Below are 10,000 nucleotides of genomic sequence, written 5' to 3' on the forward strand. Positions count from 1 at the left end.
ACACTCCTTGCACCACGACGGGGCACTGTGTCTCCGGGCATCCCCCCCCGATCATCGTAATGCTCCCAGGCCAAGGGTCACACCGTCGTCATGAAGGCTAACACACCATTTACGTCAAGGGTCGCAGTGTCTCGCACTGTCGTGCTCGAGTAACTGACGTAACAATTCAAGATTAAAAAAAAAAAAAAAACCGGGGCCCCAGTCCTTACAGTACCCCCCCCCCCTCTCATTACGTCTCTATCATTCGTATCACGAATACACGAATGAGTAACATGCCACGAGAGGGGACGCGCTCACCACATATCAACGCTAGCACCACCACCACCATGTCTCCCTCATACGTATTAACACTGTCCTGCATCACACACACCATACGATACGTGCCGGCAGCACGTACCGGGCGCCCCTTCCACGACAACTTCCGACAATCGTCTCTACGACACGCAACGACAACAGACAACAAGAAGAAGGACGACATACTCGTATCTAAAACATTACGGAATATATAAAAAAAAAAAGTGACAAAGACAAAAAAACTTATGCTCAAGCAACAATAAAAAATAAAAATGACCCCTGTGGACTATACAACACTCCCCCCAGCGGTTCTTGTCACTCCCCTCCCTCACCGTGTGTGTGTAATTGGTCAGTCATCGCTAACCTGAAAAATGCGAGGAACTTCATACAAGGTATGCCATGCCCGGCCCCACACACCACTACCCACCTTCAACCCACCCCTCTCCCTCCCTCTCTACCCACCATCCCACCTAAACATACTTTCAAACCAAACTTTTACTTTTTATAGCCAAGTTCTGTGTAAACTTTGAGTACCTTAATGCCAGAGGAGGAGGGAAGGGGGAGGATGGGGAAAGGCCTGGGGTAAGGAGGAGGAGGAAGGTGGGGAGGAGGGAAGGATCGAAGAGCAGGAGAGGGTCAGTGGAGGAAGAGGGAAGAGGGAAGAGAAAGGAAGGAGAGATATGAAGATAAGAAGAAGAAGAAAAAAAAAGGAGGATGAGGAGGAGGAGGAAGTGGATGAGGAGGAAATGAATGAGAAACAGGAGGAATGAAAGTACTATAACACACACACACACACACACACACACATACACACATACGAATAGTAATCACACACATACACACTACGGGAGGACAGCGCTCGCTCCCGGGACCCCAAGCTGGAATTGAAGCCTCCGTAGGGAGTACCCAGCAGCAGTACCCTGTGTGTTGTACATGTACTGCAGATGAGGGAGGGGAGCATGAAGGGGGATGGGGGGCGCCCCTGAATGTAATTTCCCCCGGATATTAAGCCCTGATTGTGCCAATTCTTAAAAGTTTAGTCGGAGTTGGGAGTTTGAAAATCTCATATTTCATATCGAATGCCCAGAAATGTTGCTACCTCGGTCAACAAAAAACAAAATAAACAAAAATGAAAATACTGTCCCTTCTTTTTTTTGAGGAGGTATGCAAGAGACTCCAGACATGGCGAGCGTCTGGAAAAGTATGCCTAAGATATCAAAAAAAAGAAAGAAAGAAACGTCACAACACATGATACAACATCATCTACACCCAGAAGAAACGTTACAACACATGATACAACATCATCTACAACCAGAAGAAACGTCACAACACATGATACAGCATCATCTACAACCAGAAGAAACGTCACAACACATGATACAGCATCATCTACAACCAGAAGAAACGTCACAACACATGATACAACATCATCTACAACCAGAAGAAACGTCACAACACATGATACAGCATCATCTACAACCAGAAGAAACGTCACAACACATGATACAACATCATCTACACCCAGAAGAAACGTTACAACACATGATACAACATCATCTACAACCAGAAGAAACGTCACAACACATGATACAGCATCATCTACAACCAGAAGAAACGTCACAACACATGATACAGCATCATCTACAACCAGAAGAAACGTCACAACACATGATACAACATCATCTACAACCAGAAGAAACGTCACAACACATGATACAGCATCATCTACAACCAGAAGAAACGTCACAACACATGATACAGCATCATCTACAACCAGAAGGCAAGACCGACTGTCTGATGCTGTTCAAGAACACCTCCTCCGATAGATCCTATCTATATGCTAAGCAATCCTTACAACTGATACTCTGCTGTATGAAGGGGAGGAGGAGGAGACGGGACGAACGACTTAAGACCTTTAGAAATAGAAGGTGGAAAGATGGGGGGTGTGTGGGTGTGTGGGGGAGGGAGAGGAAGCCTCTGCCCCAAAAAAGGCTGTTGTGATTAAGAGCTCGCAACAGAAACACACGAATGGAGAGACAAAGCTGGAACCTCGTGTTTGCAGGTGATGTCTGGCGGAAGAAGGAAAAAGAAAATACAGAGAGATCAGGATTTAAGGCCATTATTAGAGATGGAAATATACTACTACTACTACTACTAATAATAATAATAATAACCGAGAAATTAACTTAAAATCGTGTGTGTGTGTGTGTGTGTGTGTGTGTGAGTGAGAGAGAGAGAGAGAGAGAGAGAGAGAGAGAGAGAGAGAGAGAGAGAGAGAGAGAGAGAGAGAGGAACTCAGGGACCTGAGGGTCAGCTGGGATGAATGATGGGAGATTCACTTCCGTGGAGAGGCACTCACATGATGGTACTATATACATATAACCACAGGAATGAAGGTGTGTGTGTGTGTGTGTGTGTGTGTGTGTGTGTGTGTGTGTGTGTGTGTGTGTGTGTGTGAGTCGACAACCCCTCCCCCTACCCCCTTGTCCCCGCCCCTTCTCTCCTTCCAAGAACTGTCGACAAACTATTTGCGGGCGAAAATATCAAAGTACATTACGATACAAAGGACAAGACAGTATTCGACAACATGTTCACATCACATACCAGGCCAAAAGTTACAAATGAGTTTCCCCCCCAAAGTCTGGTCACCAAACTTGAAAGGTCCGGAGGTGGGTGGGGGGCCAACAGACAACGTTCCAGAATTAAGTTGGGCACTTTCCCGGTGCGCGTAAATCTACCCAACAGGAAGGGGAGGAAAAAAAAGAGGAGTAAGGGGTGACCTCACATCGGTGACGTAAGACATCAACACTAAGTCTTATGACGTCCACAGTACACGGGTCTTCGAGACGAAATATCATCAGAGGCAAGTGAAGAAGAAACGCGTCAGAAAATGTTTGAAGTATTCAATCTTATATTACCGCTGTAGTGGTTTAATGGAATAATCTAAGGGGTGAATTTGTGAATTCTGATAGCATACGAAAGTTTTTAAGAAGTTTTATAATAAGTTCAAGAGACGGGGGGGCCCCACGAGTGTAGAACTCCCTCCCCGTATATCACAAGAGACAGGGCCCCACGATTGTAGAACTCCCTCCCCGTACAGTACAAGAGACGGGGCCCCACGAGTTTAGAACTCCCTCCCCGTACATTACAAGAAATGGGGCACCTCGAGAGTAAAAACTCCCTCCCCGTAAGTCAAACAAGAAATAACAAATAAGCAAAAAGCTTATGACGGTTTGGGACTGTGTGTGTGAAAGGAGAAAGCCGAGTGAAATGTGAACAAGGGCAGGGTTCATGAGATGCAACGGGAGACGAGACACGATGGTCTGAAAGTCGGTCTGAATGGGAAAGGTCCGAAGGAAGTGGGAGTGCTTTGGGCACCTGCGAGTTAACTTAAAGAAAGAGCGGATGGAGCCGTGGAGGCTGAAGCGAGGATGGAAGAGGGCGCTGAGGTCCTGGATGCACTGAAGGGAAGGCTAGTATCGGCTGGGGTAAAAAAACGAATATGTCTGAAGGTATTGTAGTCCCTCGAGAGTGTTGTACTGACGAGAGTCTTGGGCCCGTGAATGTTATAACAACGGGAGAGGGTGGACGTGGTGGAAAAAAGAAATGCCGGAGGACGACTTGTGGCGTGAGGCAGGTTAATCTTTCAAGCTGACCACGGTGGGCTGAAATGGTTTGGACATCAGGAGAGGATGAGTGAAGAGAGGTCGACTAAAGTGGAGAGAACAAGGAAGAGGGGAAGACAGAGGACGAGATGGAAGGATGGAGTACATGATCCTTCGAGTTACAGAGGCCTGAACATGCATGAGGGCGAGAGGCGGGCATGGGGCAGAACGATCTAGGAGCGTTGTGGTATGCAAGGGGCGACGTGCTGCAAAATGGGCTAAACCTGGGCATAGACAATGGTGATGGGGCTTGACTATGAATACTTCCAGCATACTTTAATTTCCCCATGAACCATCATGTGTAGCTAGGGCACCCTCCACTCTTTAGGGCTCCGGCGTGTGACTGGGGCACCACCTACTGTCTAGGGGCCTCAGGTGTACGGCTGGGCACCACCTACTGTCTAGGGGCCTCTGGTATGTGGCTGGACACTACAGCCACAAGTAAGCCATGAGGTTCCTACCACAAATCTTGATGATCCTTGAAATCATGGCCCCCTACTGGCAGCATCCTCAACCTGACGACGTAACGTACGTATGTCCCATGTACACCATAAGCATGACCCACGTGCACCAAAAGCATGACCCACGTACACCATAAGCATGACCCACGTCCACGATAGGCACAACCCACCGACACACTAAGCACATCCCACTTACACCACTGCAATGGCACGTCAGCAGTTCCACATCGTATGCCTCCATCGTCCTCTGCGACACGCCCTTCCCTACTTCCCTCACACTGAACCAGTACTTCTCCCTCCTAACCTCACGCCTTCACAGCACCCACCAGCCTCTCCCTTCCTCTAACGTGAGAGAGAGAGAGAGGACGTCTCTCTCTCTCTCTCTCTCTCTCTCTCTCTCTCTCTCTCTCTCTCTCTCTCCACAGCCTCACTAATTACCCAACACCACCAAGACTCTCCCCACCCACACACCCACCAGCAGCGGACTGTACGTGCATGCACCTTGCCACCCCCTCTCGTCCGAGGGGGGGGAGGGGGCACTAGTACAGCAGGATGGACAGCCATGTTTCACAAAGTATGTGATACTTTCCACCACACGGGAGGGAGGGAGGGAGGGAGAGAGAGAGGGAGGGAGGAAAGGAGGGACACACCTTGTGTTCACAACGCTCACCAGGAGAGAGACGACCTCCCCTCCCAACTCCTCACACCGTCTCACTGGAGGTATTTCCTAAATTTAAAAATACCTTCAAGCCACTGCCCTCTCTCTCTCTCTCTCTCTCTCTCTCTCTCTCTCTCTCTCTCTCTCTCTCTCTCCTAAAGAAAGAAGGAAAAAGCAATTCTAAATCCGGAAAAGTTAGTTTTCACTTCAAAGTACCGAGGAAATTCTTTTTTTCATCTTTTTTTTTGGCAAATTTTTGACACATTTGGCCTTCCCCTTCAAGAATGAGAAAACAGAAAGCAAATCCTATTTCAAAATCAAATCACTAACATATATATACCGTCCCATCCCCCTTCCATCCACACCACACGGACACATATGACCCTCCCATCCCATATAACACCCTCGCCCATGCAGTCACCAGTCCCATCCCTGACCATCCCCATCGGTCTCATCCCATCACCCCATCTCAAATCACGCACCTTCCAAGTCCTCTCTACCTATCCCCATCACAAACCAACCCCGTCCCTTACGACCGTCTCACACACGTCCCCCCCAACCTCCCTACCCAGCAAGCCAGCTTGAGCACAGTACATAAACCTCCCCTGAACACACACACACACCCACATCTCCCCCCTCGTAGCGGCGCAGCGCCCCGCCCCGCCCCGCCCCGGCCCGGCCCCCAGACCCCAGGGGGTGTGCGTACTGTCCCGCCAACGGCACGACAAAATACCATCAACCTGGCCCTCCTCCCCTGTGGGGGCGCCGCCCCACCCACCTCTGGCTAGGGCTCCCTCCTCACCTGCCCTGCCTCCTCTCCACCACCACCACCACCACGATAAAACACTAGCAACACCTCCCTCCCTCCTACTCCCTCAACGGTTCACACAGAACAAACTTCTCCAAAAAATTCTCCCCGGGTCCCGGGTCCCGCCCCCCCAAAACAATTCAGCAACGTTACCCCCCCGCCCCCCTTCGTCCTCTCTATTCCCCCCTCCTCCCTTCGTTAAACGTTTTACCCCCCCCCCAGCACCTCTTCCCCCCCCTCCCCCTAAGCTACACCCCCCTTCCAAATTCCCTGCTCCCCGGACCTTCAAAACTCCCCTAGCGCTAATCTTATGACAACTTGCGTCTTAATTACTAATTAACTCAAGTGACTAATTAACAAGAACAGACGCCTAAAGCCGGCAACAAGTGGTGCTGAGAGGCTCAGGCGATTTTAAGCCCTGCCGACGGGGGGGAACAGGGACGAGATTTCCCTGGCACCCAGCGGGCCGGGCTGACTAGGGTAAACTGCACGGGAGGAAAGGTCTAATTAATTACTGGCATTAGGGCGACTTTACCTTGCACAAACCGTGGGAAATCGCTCCTTCTGAGAGAGAAGAGAAGAGGATCTGGAGAGTTGCAAGCTGCCTCTCTCCTCACGCGGAAGACTTTAAACTGTTTGAACGGCGGAGGGAGGCGAGGGAGGGAAGGAGGGAGGGAGGGAGGGAAAGGGGGGAGGGCGGGCGCTTGCTCGCGCTGGGCTAGAAATAAAAAAGAAAAGAAAAAGAAAACACCTACCCCTCCCCCTTCTCCAAAACACGAGATGATGTCCTTGACTTTGCTAAATGAGGGGGGGTTGGGAGGTTGAGGGGGGTGGGGGTTGAGGAGAGGTGAGGGGATGAGGGAGGAGGGTTGTCTTATTATTACTTCCTCGTGGATAGAGGGAGGAGAGGAGGAAGTGGTGGTCCTAACCCACCAACCCAGCACCCCGAACTCTCTCTCTCTCTCTCTCTTTTCCTGAAGGAGGTGCAGCAGGGGGAGCTGCTACTTCGGCTGGCTGGCTGGCTGGCTGGGCTGAAGGAGTGGACGCTGTGGAGAGCGAGGTGGCTTACTGCGGGTAACAGGAGAGAGTGAGGGGCCCCCCCCCCGAGCCACGCCTTATCTTATCTCGCGCCAGCCACTGATAACGAGGCTGAAAAACAGTTACAAAAGATACACTACTGAGCGTACACATCCCAGGGGGGGGGGGGGGGGGGGGGCTGGCCTAGTGGCTCTCCAGTGCCACTGTATATTTCTCGCGACTGCAGTGGTCTGTCGCCCCGACATTGTACACTGGGTAAAGTGGTCAACTCTCCCTACATATCCTTAGTGCAGTGGTTTAACACCACTACATATCCAAGGTGTAGTGGTCTACTGCCACTACGTATCCAAGGTGTAGTGGTCTACTGCCACTACGTATCCAAGGTGTAGTGGTCTACTGCCACTACGTATCCAAGGTTCAGTGGTCTACTGCCACTACGTATCCAAGGTGTAGTGGTCTACTGCCACTACACTACACCCTTGGTCGAAGAGGTCGTTTTTCGTCATGAATGGATGGACGACCCTTCCTAAAACCCAAGCCAACCTCACAAAACCAGTTTACCCCACAAGCTTCCCAGCCTCATCCAACCCCGTACAGATACAACGAACCCCACACACCTAAAACAAACCCTCCCCCTCCTCCTCCCTCCCCCTACAAATGTCTCAGACCTACACAGCCACAGAAAAACCCACTCAACCTTGGCTTACACCTACCGTGATCCAAACAAGACCCGGTACGCTTCGAGGCCAACCTTACTTAAGACACAAACCATCCACCTCCTACGTATACCAACCGACCCTCAAGACAGAACTTAAAAAGTCTCCCTGGACCTCAAAAGCTACACCCTCCACCTCATATGTATTACACACCCACGACCACTCAACCTACATAGTATACCCTCCAACCCCCTTATACAACCTCTAATCCCTTACACTACACCCTCCAACCTCACACAACTACACAATACAACCCCATATAACTACACCATCTCCACACACACACACACACACACACATGACCCTGGCCATGGTACACACCTTCAGGTGTGTGTGCCCACTGCACCTCACAACCCCACACAGCACACAAACCCCACTCAGTACTAAACCCTCCACGCATGCAGGCGACTGTCCATACCCTTCCCCTCCCTCCCTCGCCCCCAATACACACACGACACCCCCAACAAGACATCGAAGCACACCATCCTCCTCCTCCTACCCCACACCGATTTCTCCTTCGTCAACCTACCCAGATATATATACATCACCGTTTAACCCATCTTTCCGTCTTTAGAAGAAAAAAACCACGGTAGGCTGGCTTCCCACCTCCCTCATCCTTGGTAGAAAACTCGACGCTACATATCAGTGGCGGCCGGAAGCCTGGGAGGAAGAGTGACTTATTTGTCTTGGCTCTTTTAATCAACACTTAGGCGAGGAGGAGGGAGGAGGGAGGGAGGGAGGGAGGGAGGGGTGGGGAGGGAGGGAGGGAGGGGTGGGGAGGGAGGGAGGGAGGGAGGGGGGGGGGGTCGGGTGGTAAAGTGAATGGCCAAATATTTACCACGACGCTTTGCCTAATGGATTGGTCGGAATTCTGGGACGATACTACACTTGAGTGAGCCATGAACAAGCAAGGGTGTATATGCCCCTCAAGCAATCACTCCTCGCCGATCGAGAGCCAATCAGCGCCCGCCCTTGGGTCTTCCTCAAGCACCAATGGCAGGCGTCCGACGTGGCCATGGCATATCACTCTCAAGCAAATCTCGCGTGTTCATTTTCGCCTGTATCTCTCTCACTACGTCATCCCTCGCGGCTTCCTAAGCCTAAGTCTTCACATCTAAGTAAGAAAACAAATATAATAATCTCAATCTGTTTTTTTCTTCACGAAAGCAAAAATCACGTGATGAAATTGCATTCCTCCCTCCCCAACCTTCTTCAATACACAGGAATCTCTTCTGTATGTGTTGACCACGAACTTGAGCACCAGCCCGTAAGAACCAAGGGCGCACGACGGTATGACCCTTGGGTACACGTGCACGAGGGTCGTACCGTCGTGGTCAAGGGGTAGGTAGTACAGTCGTGGTCAAGGGGTAGTATCGTCGTGCTCAAGGATCGTACCGTCATGGTCAAAGGGGTAGTACCGTCGTGGTCAAGGGGTCGTACCGTTGTGCTCAAGGGGTCGTACCGTCGTGGTCAAGGGGTCGTACCGTTGTGGTCAAGGGTCGTACCGTCATGGTAAAGGGTTGTACCGACGTGCTCAAGGGGTCGTACCGTCGTGCTCAAGGGGTCGTACCGTCGTGCTCAAAGGGTCGTACCGTTGTGGTCAAGGGTCGTACCGTCGTGCTCAAGGATCGTACCGTCGTGGTCAAGGGTCGTACCGTCATGGTGAAGGGTCGTACCGTCGTGCTCAAGGGGTAGTACCGTCGTGCTCAAGGGGTCGTACCGTCGTACTCAAGGGGTGGTACCGTCGTGCTCAAGGGGCCGTACCGTCGTGCTCAAGGGCTGGTACCGTCGTGCTCAAGGGGTCGTACCGTCGTGCTCAAGGGGTGGTACCGTCGTGCTCAAGGGGTCGTACCGTCGTGCTCAAGGGGTCGTACCGTCGTGCTCAAGAATCGTACCGTCGTGGTCAAGGGTCGTACCGTCATGGTGAAGGGTCGTACCGTCATGGTCAAGGGGTACTACCATCGTGGTCAAGGGGTCGTACCGTCGTGCTCAAGGGGTAGTACCGTCGTGGCCGGCCAAAGCGTTACACATACACCGTCTTCACTAAGACCTCAAAGAGTTTGGGGAGGGGGAGGGGAGGGGAGGGGAGGGGAGGGGAGGGGGGGAAGGAGGTCATTCAACCCCCCCCCTCTGAGTTTATTTTTGAGAAGAACGATTCCTACTCCAAACTTTCCACTGGCCCAGCACGACGACGAACAATGGCTGTGTATTACGGCTCCCTCAACCGGTTCGGTTGCCACACACACACACAAATACACACACACACACACATAAAACTACCATCACCTTGTACCTCACAGACAACCCACCTTGTACCTCACAGACAACCCACCTTGTACCTCACAGACAACCCAGCTTGT

The 10,000-nt window shown here is 51.3% G+C and overlaps 1 protein-coding gene across 14 annotated transcripts in view; it reads right to left on the reverse strand.

The window, feature by feature from the left end:
- LOC139748602 (TOX high mobility group box family member 4-B-like) overlaps positions 1-10,000 on the reverse strand; it is an 844,810-nt gene that overhangs the window by 216,449 nt on the left and 618,361 nt on the right. For 2 of the 14 annotated variants that reach the window (XM_071661735.1, XM_071661729.1), the window contains exon 1: positions 6,422-6,930. The exons of the other annotated variants lie outside the window; for them this stretch is intronic. The gene's annotated coding sequence lies outside the window, so the exon portion shown is untranslated. Of the gene's footprint in view, positions 1-6,421; positions 6,931-10,000 lie in introns of those variants that run through there. 14 annotated transcript variants of the gene reach the window in all.

This window comes from Panulirus ornatus, chromosome 5 (assembly GCF_036320965.1).
Source record: "Panulirus ornatus isolate Po-2019 chromosome 5, ASM3632096v1, whole genome shotgun sequence".
NCBI classification, from domain to species: domain Eukaryota; kingdom Metazoa; phylum Arthropoda; class Malacostraca; order Decapoda; family Palinuridae; genus Panulirus; species Panulirus ornatus.